General features: G+C 36.3%; 1 pseudogene; it reads left to right on the top strand.

The window, feature by feature from the left end:
* Positions 1-7163: 7163 nt before the first annotated feature.
* Positions 7164-17579, top strand: LOC145798372 (cytochrome P450 71D10-like; annotated as a pseudogene).
* Positions 17580-17894: the final 315 nt, after the last annotated feature.

Raw genomic sequence — 17894 nt, 5'->3', positions numbered from 1 at the left:
TTTTTTAATGGATATGGAGTTGATTTGATGTAGAACACGTTAACCGTGCTACGTGGGGGAAAGTAGGAAAGAGAGCTTGCGTTCATGTTCATGGTGCAGAAAGTAGGAAAGACATTCAAAACCAATAAGTCATTGGGATGACTTCTTGTTTTGATGATAACAAGGTACTGGTCCCAATTGTTTGGCAATAGGTTAAAAAAGCCACCAAGTCGTTTGTAATAAGCTAAAAAAAACCATCACATCATCTTTTTTTCACTCACAGAAAATTATTTTTTTAACAACTCACTACAACAAAAACATACTTTAGTGGCACTACACTAGTGGCATATTTTTAGAAAATGCCAAAAAAAAATGATATTTAGTGGCACGTTTTTGAAAAATGCCACAAAACGACAAACATAAAAGGCTCTAGTGACATTTCAATGAACAAGTGTCACAAAACTACAACAAAAATATACTTTAGTGGCATGTTTTTAGAAAATGTCACAAAAATGATATTTAGTGGCACGTTTTTTAAAAATGCCACAAAACGACAAACATAAAAGGCTCTAGTGACATTTCAATGAACAAGTGTCACAACACTACAACAAAAACATATTTTAGTAACACCATACTAGTGACATGTTCTTAAAAAATGTCACAAAAAGAATATTTGGTGGCATTTTTTAGAAAAATGTCATAGAGCCACAAACATACAAGGCTCTAGTGGCATTTCAATTAAAAAAAGTGTCACTTCACTTCAACAAAAATGTCACTACAACAAATTTACACTTTAGTGACACTACACTAGTAGCATGTTTTTAGAAAATGCCACAAAAGTAAAAATTGGCATTAAATGTTTTAGAAAAATGCCATAGAACCACAAAACATATAAGGCTCTAGTGGCATTTCAATAAAGAAATGTCACATCAATTTTATGACATTTTATAAAATAATGACACAAAAAATTATGTTCGTGACATTTACCAATAGATGCCACTAAACTTTAGTTGCAATGGCATTTTTTAAAAAATGTCAGGACACTAGGTAGGTGCAAATTACTTTTTATGGCACTTAGGTGAAAAGTGTCATAAACAAATATTTTATAGCATTTTGAAAAATGTCACTAAGCCAAAAACTTTCCAAGCTTATAATGACATTTTTGAAAAAATCAAAAATGCCAATATATTTTTAAAATTTTAAAATGCAGTAAATGATTAAAAATAAATGAATTAAACTCAATATACACTACAGGAAAAAACATATTCAGCGACTAAATTTCCTGACCAAAAAAATTTGGTCGCTGAAAGTATAGCTTTCAGCGACCAAAACAACATTAGTTGCCAAAAGTAAAGCTTTTTGGCGACTAAACAATTTTAGTAGCCAAAAGTCTACAATTGGCGACTAAAACTAAGTTTGGTCGCTGATTATATGGGTTTTAGTGACTAAAAAATTTTTAGTAGCCCAAAGTAAAGCTTTTTGGCGACTGAAAAAATTTAGTAGCCAAAAGTCTACAATTGGCGACTAAAAATAAATTTGGTCGTTGATTATATGGGTTTTACCCACTAAAAAAATTTTAGTAGCCAAAAGTAAAGCTTTTTGGTGCTAAAAAAATTTTAGTAGCCAAAAGTCTACAATTGGCGACTAAAAAATAAGTTTAGTCACCAAAAGTGGTCATTTTTAGCGCGGGAGAACTAAAATCCTAAGGCGGGAATAAAATTTTTTGGTGACCAAAATTTTGGTAGCTGAAAGTGCATCTTCGGCGACCGAATCCGATTTTGGTCGACAAAAGTTAAGTTTTTTAGCAACTAAAAAACAATTAGTAGCCAAAAGTATAGAATTGGCGACTAAAAAATATTTTTAGTCGTCATAAGTGGTCTTTTTTTATTTTGGTAGTAAATAGTTTATTTTACATAAATTATGTTCAATAAAATAATTATGTTTAATAAAATAATTATGTTTATACATATACTTTTATATTAATATGGATGTATGTACTATATAAATAATATATGTTGCATATATAATCATGTGGTGGTATAGAGGTGTAGTGGGAAGAGTGTGGTGTATAAGGTTTATGGTGCGGAAGGTTGGCAGTTCGAGTCTCTGCAAGAGCGGATCAAATTGTTCTACAACAAATTGTCATCATGAATGGCACTTGATAGCGTCACGAATAGTGCCTACCATGACATTAAAGTGTCACTGAAAGGTTTTAGTCTTGATGGTGTAATGACACTTACAAGTGTCACCAACTCTTTTTTTAATGGCGCTTGATAGTGCCACAAATAATATCTACCATGATATTAAAATGTCATTGAAAGTTTTCAGCCACGATGGTGCAGTGGCACTTGCAAGTATCTACTGTGGCACTCGTATCTACCATGGCACCGATAGAAGTGGCACTTGTTCAAAATGTCACAAGACCAAAAAATGTCATTAGAAGAATAGTTTTGTAGCACTTTCAAATGTCACTAAACTAAAAAAATGTTGTAGTGACTTTTCAACCACATTAACTGAAAAAGTTAAAAAAGTCAACCCCGAACGCCCATTCATATCTAGAGTTCTTTGGTGAAATTTTGCAGATAATACGCAACACATGACAGATGCGCAATGGAGCAAATTTTTTCTATGCATCAACTAAGCTATGACAAATTTTTGTAACTGTTAATATCATACAAGTCATAAATGGCAGCTTAGACTAACTTGTCACAAATTAGGAGAGTGTTTGAGATGATCTAAATAAATATATTTTTTGACTTTTCATAAAGAGATGTGAAAAAAATAGAAAAGTAATGTGATTAAAAAAATAAAAAAATAAAAAAAAATGTACTACTACAACAGATGTTGAATAGTGACTGGATATATAAAACAACAATATTAGACATATGGGAAGAAAAAAAATTTACTCCAAAAAAAAACTGGAAATCATTCTAGGTGGGTGCATGTGTACATGTACGTGAATGTGAGTGGTGTTCCTGGGCGCGGGCACCACTGGTCAAATGATTAGACAACATTGGGCATTGTCACGGGTTAAACTTTCATTGGACTGTTGCTGTCTATAGTACTATGAGTTCGTTTGAGACGTGAGTTAATTTTTTAATTTTTTGATTTTTTAATTTTTTGATTATTTTAATTTGGGGTTAAAAATTTTATTTAGAATAAATTTTTTAATTTTTTTAATTTTTGTGAAAGAAAAAATAAAATAATTTATAAGTTAGATGCACTACAAGAAAAAACACATTTGGCAACTAAATTTTTAGTCGCCAAAAGTTCATTTTTAATCGCTAAAAGTCGACTTTTTAGTTTTCCCGACTAAATTTTGTAGTCGCCGGTTTTGTCGCGAAAACACGATCGGGGAAGGTATTGGCGACTAAAAACGTTTTAGCCGGTAAAAAATAGATCTTTAGCGACCAAAATTTTGGTTGCCAATAGTCAATTACACTTTTTAAAAATTATACATTTATCGACTAATCTTTTAGTCGCCAATAGTCAAGGAATTGGCGACCAAACCTTTTAGTTGCCAAAAGCAACACTTTTGGCGACCAATAATTTTAGTCGCCAAAAATCGTTCCGTGAAATAAAAAATACTAACTTTTCTTCCGTTGAGATTCGAACCACCAACCTCTCACATTCTAAACCTTAAACAACACTCTCTCTCCACTATGCCTCTACAACAATACATGATTATATATGCAACATATATTATTTATATAGTATATTGACCCGTATTAATATAAAACTATATCTATAAACATAATTATTTTTATTCAATATAATTTTATGTAAAAAATAAATTATTTACTTAAAAAAAAGGAGACTACTTTTGGCGACTAAATCTGTTTTTTAGTCGCCAATTCTATACTTTTGGCTACTAATTATTTTTTAGTTGCTAAAAAAATTAATTCCCGCCTAAAAATAACCACTTTTGGCAACTAAACTTATTTTTAGTCGCCAAAAACCTCCACTTTTGGCGACTAAACTGAATTTTAGTCGCCAATTGTAGACTTTTAGCTACAAAATTTATTTTTGTCGGTAAAACACGTATAATCGGCGACCAAACTATTTTTTAGTCGCCAAAACCAATACTTTTAGCTACTAAATTTTTTTAGTCGCCAAAAACCTTGACTTTTGGTTACTAAATTTTTTTTAGTCGCTAAAACCCATATAATCGGCGACTAAACTGATTTTTAGTCGCCAATACGTATACATTTGGTTACTAAATTGTTTTATTCCATTTTAGTCGCCGAAAATGCTACTTTCAGCAACGAATTTTTTTTTTAGTCGCCAATTCTGCTTTTTCTTGTAGTGATGTGACATTTTATCATATTTGACAGATGCGCAATGGATTCACTTACAGTTCAACAAACATTGGGTTTTCTCCAGATGATGAATACTTTCAACAATTCCGAAAGATTTGTGTGACAACTCTCACCAGTGTTTACTGATAATACCACTGATTACTGCTAAACTGTGACTGAACATAATTAAGTAACTGATTTGACTGACATTCTGAACCGATTGATTGAGTGTATTAGTTTTAACGCATTTCTATCTGTTTGACTGTTAACTGATCTGTTCATGTTTTAAGTTTGAACTATAAATTGAAGGCCTTGTCGGCGGCCGAATCTGAAATCGATTAGCGTTTTGTGTTAATTAGAATTAATGTGATTTTTTGGTAAATTTAATTGGAATTTAATTTGGTATGATTAAATTGGATTAAATAATGTTGAATTACATTATATGAGTTTATTACTCTTTTGCCACTTAGTGGATTATTCTAGGACCATTTAGTTGACTCATATATGTTAGCATTAGCACCTCTTCAGCCATTATTCAAGACCCAAAACTGAGAGAGAGAGAGAGAGAGAGAGAGAGAGAGAGAGAGAGAAAGAGTGTGTGTCTTGGGAGAGAATTGATTCTTCTTGAAATCTTGGCTTGAAATTTAGAGGAATCGAAGAATAGATTGCAAATTGAGCTTGTATACCTTGAATTCAAGACCCAGGTATGGAATCCATCTTCTTGATTGTGAATTTAAGTCATTTCTTGCATGGTTCATGGAGGAATAGGAGCTTAAAGTCAAGAATTAGTTTAAATGTTGAATTGAGTAGTAAATCATGCATGCATGCATACATTGTTGAGTTTTGAGGTTGTTTTCATGGAAATTGCTACATGCATGTCCATATCTTGATTATAGTCCATGAATTCATCATGTTTTTGGAAGTTTTGACTCATTTGTTCTTGTATTAGAAGCTTGGAAGTTGACTAAATTCATGCATGTTGCATGTACGTCATGTTCTTGAAGTTTATTTGAAATTGTGTTTAATTGAACTACCTTTGGGCTTTGATTTTGCAAATTGATCTTTGAAACATGTCATATTATGAGTTTTAAAGTGTTTTCCAGAAAATTAGCCCAAAATGATCGAATTTGATGCTTTAAATGTTGAGTTTCATGCTTGGAGACAAATCTGGAAATTCCAAATTTTGGATCCACGCTCGAGCAGGGAACTCCACGCTCGAGCGTACACTCTGAGTTCATGCAGTCCGCTCGAGTGGGAAAAGTAACGCTCGAGCGCGAAATGTGTGCATCCAGTACTTTGCATGTGTTTACAGTTCGCTCGAGTGAGGGAATGCACGCTCGAGCGAGGACTTGTGTCTTATGCTCGAGCGGGGGTCGAGCGCCCGTCGAGCGTGAATTTCATGCATCCAGTACTTTTGCAGTCCACTCGAGCGAGGAAAGTCACGCTCGAGTGTAGCTCTTTTGTCTGCATGTCCGCTCGAGCGAAAAAATTCACGCCCAAGCAGGACCCCTGTTTCAGCAAAAAATTGAAAAGTGTTTTAAAGTGCATCTTTGCATCCTCATTCCATCCTAGGCATACCTAGGCCTAGTTTAAGGCATCTTAATGAGGATAATGCTATTGAACCACACAGAGTCAAGATAGGAACTAAGTCATTGTTTTCCAAACGTGCAACTTACTGTGTGTTCGTCCTGTAACTGTGTATGGTTGGCATCCGAGGAAGCTCACTAGCCTACCTGTAGCCCAGAACTCTATGAGTAACAATGTTGTAAAGATATATTCAATCATGAATATTTTCTGAATGATCAACTGTACTGCTTTCTGAAATGATATTTCTTATTGAATGAATGTTTGTCCTATTTGCGAAATGTATTCGTGGCATCCATATCATTTTACTATTACTGTTATTGTTACAGAGATCACTGTCGGTTCCTATATTTGGAACCACTACTGTTTACTGATATGATGGCCATCAACTGACTGTCCGATTTGTTAAGACCTACTGTACTGTTTGTTATGGGATGTACCACATATGACTGCTATGACTGAATGACTGATATACTGTTATAACTGATTGTTTTAAATACTGAAAGGACATTCATTCTTAACCTCTTTACGCATATGTTATTCACTGGGCTTTAGCTCACTATTTATATATATATATATATATATGTAGGTGTCCAGGCACCGAATCGGAGCTAGGAGCGTTGGGTTAAACTCCCTTTTTGGTCAAGCCAACCAACGTGCCTCACTGTGAGGTTCCCAGTGTGTTCAACCTTAGGCCTTTGGGGTGTTTCAATTCACCCTTCTGTCTCTGTTTGTAATACTGTATAGACTGGCACTGTACTGTTATGGTAGAGATTTGGTCCCTAACCTGAATGTCTGTATAAGTTGTATGCATATACTGTTCTGGTTATGAAGTGTACATGTTATGAAAAGTCTTTTTGCATACAGACTGTCACAGCTCATTGGACATCTTTTATTACTGTTTTGGCTTCCGTCAGCCCCTGCACTCTATATTACTGTTACTATTGTTAAGCAGGCCTTCGGTAATCATGGATTACTGGCCGGTTACGATGCTAAACCCATAGGGACGGGTTTGGGGTCGTGACAATTTGCATAACGGAGCTTCTGAGCTCGAAGCGGGTCAAAACATTCCAGGGAATTAGGGAAAAGAAGTTGATGAATTTTGTAAAAGACATTTCATCAAACACAGGGTCGACAATCAATCTGAGCAAGAGAATTTCCTTGCATATCTATGGGGTTACTGCTTTTGGGAAGAAAAACAGAGATCAAGAAGCATTCATCGAAGCTATGGAGGAAATTGTAGCATTGTATGGTGGGTTTAGTGTTACGTATATGTACCCATAAGTGAAATTGCTTCAAGTGATGAATGGAATGAGAGATAAGCTTGAGAAGTTGCATAAGAGAGTTGATCAAATACTTGGAAACATTGTGAAGAAACACAGAGTGAGAGAGAGTGGAAGAGGAGAAGCAGAGGATTTGGTTGATGTTCTTCTGAGAGTTTAGAAAGACGGTGAGCTTGAATTTCCATTGACAGACGACAACGTCAAAGCTGTTATCTTGGTTGGTATAACTAAGTGCTTGTCTCCAGTATCATAAGAGATTGGTTAGAATTTTAGGGTCCATTAATTTATTTATTTATTCATTTTTGAGTATATTAAGTCAAGTGGGATAAAATTAATTAAGTCTTGGTGTTCGGTCCAACGCCAGACCCGCACCAATAGGGGAGCTAAGGACTCAGCCCAATGACCAAACACTTGCTCCAAAGTAAGGCAATCAAGGTAGCGGTCTAATGCCAGGCCTACTCCGAAACAGACCGAGCAACATGTTGGAAAACCACTCCGAAGTGGGCTGAGCAACATGTTGGACCTCTTGGTTGGACAGGCAACCACTCCGAAGTGGGCCGAGCAACATGTTGGACAACCACTCTAAAGTGGGTCGAGCAACATATTGGACCTCCTAGTTTGGCAGGCAACCACTCCGATGTGGGCCAACTTAGAGAATGCCAATTCACCGAATATCTTTCTTGGAGCTCGCAAAAGACAAACAACTCTGGTCATCTCCCTCTATCTGAATAAAACGTACAGACATGGAGGCACAGAGGAACAAGGCACACACATAACAGACCTGCACCTGAGTGTCAGGTAGAGTGGTCGTCCTCCTCCAATGAAAGACGATCACTAATTAGACAAACAAGACAAACCGACACCTGAGTGCCGGGCAAAGTGGATGTCCTCCTCCAATGAGTGATGACCATGAACAGGACAAATAAGACAAATGGCGGAAAGAGAAAGTCTTTGAGGACAAACAACCTTCTCCTATAAAAGGTGAACACTCTCCACCCTCAAGGGATCCAAAATCCACACACTCAACACATACACTCTTTGCATTCTCTTTTATTCCTCTCCCTTAGTCCCTGACTTTACGATCGAAGGGGTTTCCGACCAAACCCCGACCTATGATTAGCCTATAATTCTTGATTAAGAATGCTTAACAAGTAATGAAGAAGAAATAGGACAATTGGAGAGAATTTGGAGGAATTGAAGAAGATTTGAGAGAATTAATCTTCTACACTTGTAAACTCAAGCTTAAGGTAAGAATTCAACCAAATTCTTGATCATAAATTATGTAGGACGTGAGATTATCTAAGTTAAAGTCTAAATTGCATGAAATTGAGGACAAGAAGCTAGAATTGCATATTAGTGTGAGAACCCTTATTTAATTATTCTTAAAAGAAAATTAATTAATTAATTAATTAACTTTACCCATAGTCTATCTAAAATATATATTAGTATATAAGTTAGTTTTAAATTAACACAATTCAATCACTAACAAAAACATTATTAAAAATAATAATTTTGTGGACGTTCAATATTTGTTGTTTATAAATTATTTTAATGAGGGTTCAACATAATAATTATCCTTACTAAATACATTAGGTAAAAACTTTAGTGTATCAATTTTAAAAAACCCACACAAATATACAACTATATATATATATACAAATAATAAAAAAATCAGAATTAGATTTCCGGTGGCAATAGAATGCCATTTGTTTGCTTGCATGGCATTATAGCGAATAAGACTCAATTATACTTCTTGGATTTGGAAAATATGATTAGACCTGAGAGAATGATGAGAAAGGGAGAGGAAGAGAGAGAGAGAGAACCTCGGGAGTTCATATATAAATGTATATGCATGCTTACTCATTTATCTGATCATGGAGAGAGTTCCCGTGAGCAAGCTACACTAGTAGGAGAAGAAGAAAAGGAGGAGATCAAGAAAGTTAATTTTCCTACCATTTCATCACTCTATTTCAATCCTACAACTAAGTAAAAAAAACCCTCTCAACCCACTCATTTTTTTAAGTTAAAATTTCAAATTGTGTTCCTAGCAATATTTATAGATAAAATTTTATTTATAGTTGTATATAAATTTTGTGATTTGCATATCAAATATTTGAAGATATTGGTAGTCTTAAAGTCATGATATTATTGTGAAAATAGGTTTGCATGTGTAGTTTATACCATTAAAGAGAGGATTGAAGATTTTATTTGGCCCTTAAATCTACCAAACAGTTGTACGAATTTTTAGACAATTTTATACTCAAAATTTGGAGCTCATTTATTCTACAAAGTTGTTGAGAATGATATCTATCTCATCCAAGAATTTTTGCAACAATTATTGAGTTTTTTTACGAATTTATATAAATTTTTAACCAAATCTAGAACTATAAGACAGATTTTACTCTATGTTGGAAAAATCATTAAAAACTCTATATTAAACCAAATCTAGTAATTTCTAAATAAAAAATTAAATTTGAGAAGTCTAGTTTCATAATAAATTTTTAGATTATGGAATTTATTTATAAATTTAAGTATGGAATTAATTTAAGAAAATGTGATAAATCTGTGTCATAAACTTTCTTTGAATTTTTTAAAATTATTTATAATTTATTTTTGTAAAATGCTTTCTGAAAAATGACCATAACATGTTTATTGAGTATTTAATAGATTTATATGAATTTTAAAGTTGCATAAGTAATTTATTTAAAATTTTAATTACAAGATATACATTCTGAAAAATTCTGGCATATTGAGGAGAAATAAAAAATTATCTCTTAAATTGTTTATTTGGACTAAAATTTAATATTGTGCTAGCCTAATCTTGTAAATTAAAAATCCATGCATGTGTATGATTATGGTTTATTTCTTTTGTATCTACATTATTAATTCATACCATCGTTTAAATTAATTGTTTATTTAAATTTTGTACATTGATTTATTAATGTGTGGCATGTGTAATATTTTATGTTAGAAATTTTAATGAGTTGGTATAACATTATTGGTGATTGAAATTTGAATTATTTGTGATTAATATGAAAACTAATTGAAATGATTAACGGTATATATAAAGTTAACGATCGAGGGTTAATGCCGGTAGTTCAGGGTGAGCCTTGGTTTTTAATAATTTTTATGTAATTGTGTCGCAAAACCCTAAGATGGCACGAGACTTATTTGAACCCTTTTTGGTATTTGGCACGGGACTTATTTGAACCCTTTTTGGTATTCGGTTTTGGAATAACTATGGGTGTGCCAGTGGCACATAGGGAGGTTACATACCCCTAGCAGACCGTTCCCTTGTGATAGACCACGGATGCCACGGCTTGGGTATATAACTCTGGGTGTGGGCAATATTTGACCAAGGGATTTCCAAATTAACCGTGGCCATGGCTTAGTAGTTGATAAGAAAATCTCTTTAGTGAGATTTTGAGTGTCACCTAAACTAATAAAACTGTTGAAATTATTTTAAATTGTTATTATATTATCATGCTATTAATTCCGTAATTTTCTCTTAATTGTCATAATTATTATCTAATTACTTTCTCTTAAAAAGAATGGTAGGTTAGTTATATTTTCTTACTGTGTTGCAAAACTCATGGCATATATTTTGTTGCCTTGGCGTTTTATGCTAGATTATGACGAGGAAGGGATTGAAGCCGAAATTGGGGCCGCTACTAATATAGAACCGTGGCTAACTTGAAATCAAGATTTTAGCAAAATAAAATTTTATTATCTTTTGTATTAGTAATTACGAATGTTATAAAGTTGTTGTAATATTGTATGTGGACTCATAATTTTGTTTTGTTGTGAAGCTTTGACTATATGAGAATTTAAATTTCCTAATTAGTTGTTAAAATTTTTATTTAGCAAGTTATTTGTTATTTAAATTTTATGATGTTCCAAAAAAAAATTAGGGTGTCACAATTAGAAGGTCGAATTGAGCATGATTTATGCATGCGTAAATTATGACAATTTGAAGTTGTTTTTCAAAGAATTTTCTCATACATGCACTTATCTTAGCTTGATTTTGAGAATTCATCATGTTTCATAGAAATTTATCCTAATTATGTATGTTTTGAAAGTTTTGAATTCATAGCTTTACATGCATGTTATATACATATACATTTCAAGTTTGGTTTTGGGTAATTGATATGCTTTTGGGCCTTGGTTTTGCGAAATGATTTTCAATTCAAGACACATTATGAGTTTCTACATGTTTTCTCAAGTTTTGGGCCCAAAAGAATGTATTTTGCTACTTTGAAATCAAGTTTTGAACTTGAAGAACAAATTTGGAAATTCCAAATTCTGCATCCTCGCTCGAGTGACCAAAGCTTTGCTCGATCGACCACTCTTTGTTTTGAACCTTGGCTTGAGCGACCAAGATGTTGGCTCAAGCGTAAAATGAGAGCTGCATGTAGTTTTGCAGACAATTGCACGGTGGCTCGAGCGACCGATTGTGTGCTTGAGCGAACATTCTTTTTCTCAATACTTGGCTCGAACAACTGTCGAGCCACCGTCGAGCGTGAAAATTGAGCATCCAGTACTTTTACAGATTTTGCAGACTGCTCGAGTAACCAAAGTTTCGCTTGAGCGAACTGCCCTGTTTTCAAAAAATTTGCAAGTGTTTTCAAAGTACATGTTTGCATCATAGGTATTCCTAGGCCATGATTAAACTATAATAATGAGGATAAGAATTAGAAACGCACGTTAAGAAAGAAGAATAATAAGTTAAGCACCTTTGGGACATGTGTTCAATGTGTATCTATTACGTGTTTGTGTAGGTCATGTGTTATCGCCTGCCTGATCAGTTTGTTCTGTCCAAGTGATTTGTTCTACTATTGGAGCTATCTGTGAGTAACAACTCTGTAAAGCTATGCTTGATTATAAGTATTTTCAGAATGATAAGATATGATCTGTTTTATGAAATGTTATTTTGTGTATCCTGAATTATTATCCAGTTTTCTAAAATGTATTCATGACATACTTAGCATCAAGTGTTCATGTGATATCTACGACCTGGTACTAGGGTTTCAAGTCATGGAACTGGTTATGCATAACCGCTTATATAATCTGCATATGGGTCTTTATGACCATCCCAAGTGAAAGTGGGTCTTTATGACCAAGTGATTTGTTAGCTAATGGATGTACCACGTATAACTGTTTAAGAAATATGTATACATATGTGAATCTGAATCTGTTCTGATTTGAAATCTAATTTTTGAATCTGTTTTGGACATCATTCATAAACCCTTTACTCTGTTGTTATTCACTAGGCTCCAACTTACCGTATCATTTACGTATGTAGATGATCAGGCACGGGACCAGACCTAAGATGCCAGCCTGGAGTTCTATTTGTTAAGCCAACCATCGTGCCTCTCGCGAAGGTTCCCAAGTGTTTCAATGTTCAAGTCAAGTGCACGTGATGTCTGTCTTTACCTTTTTCTTTCTTTTGTTGAACAAGACTTTTGTAAACTTTGTATATTGGGTTAAGTCCCATTTTGGTTTATCTGTATATAAGAAGACGTAAGGATAACGTGATGATAACTTCATATATGTCAATATAAGTTTTAAATTTTTTGTTCCATATAAGTCTGCACAGCTCTATGGACATTATATGATTGTATTTGCTTCCGCTAACCCCTTATTTTGTTAATATATCTCAAAGGTCTTTGGTAATCTTGTGATTACTGGCCGGTTACAATGCTAAACCTATAGGAGCAGGTTTGGGTCATGATAGGCAGCCTCATCGTTTGTTACTCTGTGCTGATCTTCAATTCTTGGAGCACGTTGTTCTTCCACGAAGTTCAACCCTTTTTCATAGTGCGGAAATCACCCCCACACATTAAGACCTCGCTTGGGAACATGTTTTTTTAGTAACTTTTTGACTTTTTGGTTAAAATGTGATGTAAAAAAAACTAGTATGTTTGGGATGACTTTTTGATTTTTTACGAAAAGATATGCAAAAAATAAAAAGAAAAAGGAATCTTTGACTTTTTGGTATGAGTTGTTGGTTTTTTTATTTTTTTAGTGATTTTTTGACTTTTTGACTAAAATAGCCACTTGCCAAACGAGGCTTAAGAATATCATATCTTTATTTATTCATTTTTGAGTATATTAAGAATATCATATCATTATCTACATATGGATGTGGGGGAGGGTTATGGGATAATCATCGACAACCTTGCTTTATTTTTAAAATTTATATTTGTTATTTATTTTTTAAAATATAAATATCATAAAATCATCTGATTGTAATTATGGACTCGATGTAAAAAAATTTATAGATAATTTATAGAGATATATTGATAAAATGAATTATTCTAATTATTAAAGTGAGTCTCGTGATTGAGTCTCATAGCCAAATTGTGCCAATTCAATCTTTTTATGAGATTGAAAATTTTCTTAGTCTGTTGTTTAATTCAAAAATAAAATTCTTTCAAAAGTTTTCAATCATGATTGGGTCAAATTTGTTTTTGTTTTTTGTTTTTTGTTTTTTGTTTTTTGTTTTTTTTTTTCACTTGCTCAGCTAGCATAGCTACATGAATATTTAGTTGAGAGGTGAAGTTAGCTATTTTTGTTTCAAATTTTGAAATGTTATAATTTTTATTGTATTTATTTATTGGGAGCTTTTTTGATAAATCCATTTTCTAAGAGCTTTATTCCATCCAACCCATATTCTTTTTGACTATTCCATTAGGTCCAATTTGAGATAAGAAGACCAAAATACCCTTTTCATCTACTTATGTTCCATTTAGTTCACATTATTTTCTTATGTTTCAATAAGTCCTATGGGTGACATAATTACCAAAATACCCTTAATGTGAATGTTCACACCGTCAATATAAATGTTTATATCGTCAATGTGTAGGGGCCCGACTCATGTCGATCCTCGTGGGTGCCCGGAAAAATTCGAGTCGGGCCGGGCCAGCCCACAAGCAAAAAAAAAGGCCCGACCCGGCCCGTTGATAATATGAATATTCACATTGACAAGTTAACATTCACATTGATAGGAGTGTAAAATTGGCCTGCGGCCTATGGGTGGCCCGAAACCAGCCCGTCGTCCAGGGCGGGCCCGGGCCGGCTCGTTCACAATATGAATATTCACATTGACATATTAACATTAACATTGACAAGAGTGTAAAATTGGCCTATGACCCGTGGGCAGCCCGAAGCCCGGGCCCGGCCTGGCCCGTTGACAATGTGAATATTCACATTGACATGTTAACATTCACATTGATAGGAGTGTAAAATTAGCCCGCAGCCTGTGGCCGGCCCGAAACCCGCCTGCGGCTCGTGGGCTGCCCTGGGCGGGCCCGACCCGACCCGTTGATAATGCAAATATTTACATTGACATGTTAACATTCACATTGATAAGAGTATAAAATTAGCCCGCGCCCCGTGGCTGCCCGAAACTAGCCCACGGCCCGTGGGGCGGCCCAGGGCGGGCCCGGCCCGGCCTGTTGACAATGTGAATATTCACATTGACATATTAACATTCACATTGATAAGAGTGTAAAATTGACTCGCATCCCATGGGCGGCCCGGGGCGAGTCCGGTCCGGCCCGTTGACAATGTGAATATTCACATTGACATATTAACATTCACATTGATAGGAGTGTAAAATTGGCCCGTGGCCCGTGGGCTGCCCGAAGCCCGCCCGCTGCCCAGGGCGAGCCCGGCCCGGCTCGTTGACAATGTGAATATTTACATTGACATATTAACATTAACATTGATAAGAGTGTAAAATTAGCCCGTGACCCGTGGGCAGCCCGAAGCCCGGCCCCGGGCCGACGCGGGCCCGGCCCGTTGACAACGTGAATATTCACATTGACATGTTAACATTCACATTGATAAGAGTGTAACATTAGCTCGTGCCTCGTGGCTGTCCGAAACACGCCCACGGCCCGTGAGCAGCCCGAGGCAGGCCCGACCCGGCCTGTTGGCAATGTGAATATTCACATTGACATGTTAACATTCACATTGATAAGAGTGTAAAATTGACTCGCGTCCCATGGACGGCCCGAAGCCCGTGGGCGGCCCGGGGTGGCCCGGGTTTGGGTCCGGGCCTACCCCGGGCCGCGGGAGAGCTTCGAGCAGCGGACAAGTTTTACACTCCTATCAATGTTAATGTTAACATGTCAATGTGAATATTCACATTGTCACGGGTCGGGCCAAGCCCGCCTCGGGCTGCGATCTGGCTTCGGGCCGTCCACGGGCTGCGGGCCAATTTTATACTCTTATCAATGTGAATGTTAACATATCAATGTGAATATTCACATTGCCAACGGGCCGGGCCCGTCCTGCCCCGAGGTCGGGCTTCGGGCTGCCCACGGGTCACGGGCCAATTGTACACTCTTATCAATGTGAATGTTAACATATCAATGTGAATATTCACATTGTCAACAGGCCGGGCCGGGCCCGCCCCGGGCCGCCCACGGGCCGTGGACTGGTTTCGGGCAGCCACGAGGCACGGGCTAATTTTACACTCCTATTAATGTGCATGTTAACATGTCAATGTGAATATTCACATTGTCACGGGTCGGGCCAAGCCCGCCTCGGGCTGCGATCGGGCTTCGGGCCGCCCACGGGCTGCGGGCCAATTTTACACTCTTATCAATATGAATGTTAACATGTCAATGTGAATATTCACATTGTCAACGAGCCGGGCAGGGCCCGCCCCGGGCCGCGGGCAGGCTTTTGGCCGTCCATGGGTCGCGGGCCAATTTTATATTCTTATCAATGTGAATATTAACATGTCAATGTGAATATTTACATTTTCAACGGGCCGGACCAGGCCACCCATGGGCCGCGGGTAGGTTTCGCGCCGCCACGGGACAGGGGCCAATTTTACACTCTTATTAATGTGAATATTAACATGTCAATGTGAATATTCACATTGTCAACAGGCCGGGCCGGGTCGAGTCGGGCCCGCCTTGGGCTGCTGTCCAGTTTTATACTCTTATCAATGTGAATGTTAACATGTCAATGTGAACATTCACATTGTTAACAGGCCGAGCCGGGCCCGCCCACGGGCCGTGGGCGGGTTTCGGGCAGCTACGAGGCGCGGGCTAATTTTACACTCCTATCAATGTGAATGTTAACATGTCAATGTGAATATTCACATTGTCAACGGGCCGGGCCGGGCTCGCCCCGGGCTGCGGGCGGGCTTTTGGCCGCCCATGGACCGCGGCCCAATTTTATACTCTTATCAATGTGAATATTAATATGTCAATGTGAATATTCACATTGTCAACGGGCCGGACCGGGCCCGTCTCGGGCCGCCCATGGGCCGCGGGCGGGTTTCGCGCCGCCACGGAACGGGGGTCAATTTTACACTCCTATTAATGTGAATTTTAACATGTCAATGTGAATATTCACATTGTCAATGGGCCGGACCTGCCCTGGCTCGCGAGCGAGTTTCGGGCCGCCCACGGGCCAATTTACATTCCTACAAATGTGAATTTTAAAATATGAATGTTCACATCATTAAATTGCTAATCGTTGAAAAAATATTTATAAGGGTATCCAAATTAAATATAAGGGCATAAGTGTCCAAGAAAATAATGTAAATTAAGAAAATGGACTTTATGGAATAAAACTATACATACATGGGACTAAATGGGTTAAAAAATTCTTTCATGGACTTCTTGGATTAAAACACTTCTAAATTGGACTTATCAATAAAAATCCCTTATTTAGTTTTTATAAAATTTATACTTTTAGAATATATTTGTTGAGAAACTTCTCAATCTTCGCACCAAGAAATTTTTTGAAGAATTACTAGCGATGTTAATAACCTAAATTGAATACCATCAATCCCATTTCAGGACATTTTCGATGCTGGAAGTGAGAAATCATCAGGAGTTGTACAGTGGCCAATGTCAGAAATGATAATAAAAAAAACTCACAAGTAATGAAATGGGCACAAGCCGAGGTAAGGCATGTCTTTGATGGGAAAAAAAATGTTGATGAAACTTGTATACACGAATTGAAATACTTAAACTCAGTAATCAAAGAAACATTAATTGAGGCTACATCCCTCTCTGCTCCTTTGTTACTTCCAAGAGAATCCAATGAGCAATGCACGATTAATGGATACGAAATACTTGTAAAGACCAAAGTCATTGTTAATACGTAGGCGTAGGCGATTGACAGAGATCCCAAACACTGAAATAAAGCTGAGAAATTTGAATCGGAGAGATTTTTAAACAACACGGTTGATTTCAAGGGGGTATGTTTTGAATATATCTCATTTGGAGCAGGAAGAAGGATATGTCGGGATATAGCGTTTGCCATACCTAATATTGAGCTTGTACTCGTGCAATTGGTGTACCATTTCAATTGAAAACTCCCCAGTGGAATGAAGCAAGAAGAACTAGACATGACAGATGTATTTGCTTACTTGATTCTCATTCCTTATCCTCCTCCTCATGTTTAATAATGAGATGTTAATAAAGATATATGTTAATGTTAGATGCTAGTTTTATATTTTCCCATGAAATTGTAAACTTGTAATCATTATAAGTGTGTAATAGACTGTCAAGGAGGGAGCTTGAGTTCATGTTTATTGTGCAGAAAGTATGTAAGAGATTCAAAATCAATAACTTACATGTTGCTGAATCGATGATGGCTTGTATCCTTCTGATTTGGGAATACATTGTCAAAATATAAAAAAAAATTTATAAGAATATTCAAAGGTTGTACTCCTTATTTTAATTAATAAAATATACAATTTTTACTATTGAGATGGTGG

This window comes from Camellia sinensis, chromosome 8 (assembly GCF_055761805.1).
Source record: "Camellia sinensis isolate YWXY chromosome 8, ASM5576180v1, whole genome shotgun sequence".
Classification (NCBI taxonomy): domain Eukaryota; kingdom Viridiplantae; phylum Streptophyta; class Magnoliopsida; order Ericales; family Theaceae; genus Camellia; species Camellia sinensis.
The sequence above is the reverse complement of the archived record's forward strand: the minus strand, read 5'-3'. Positions and strand labels throughout refer to the sequence as shown.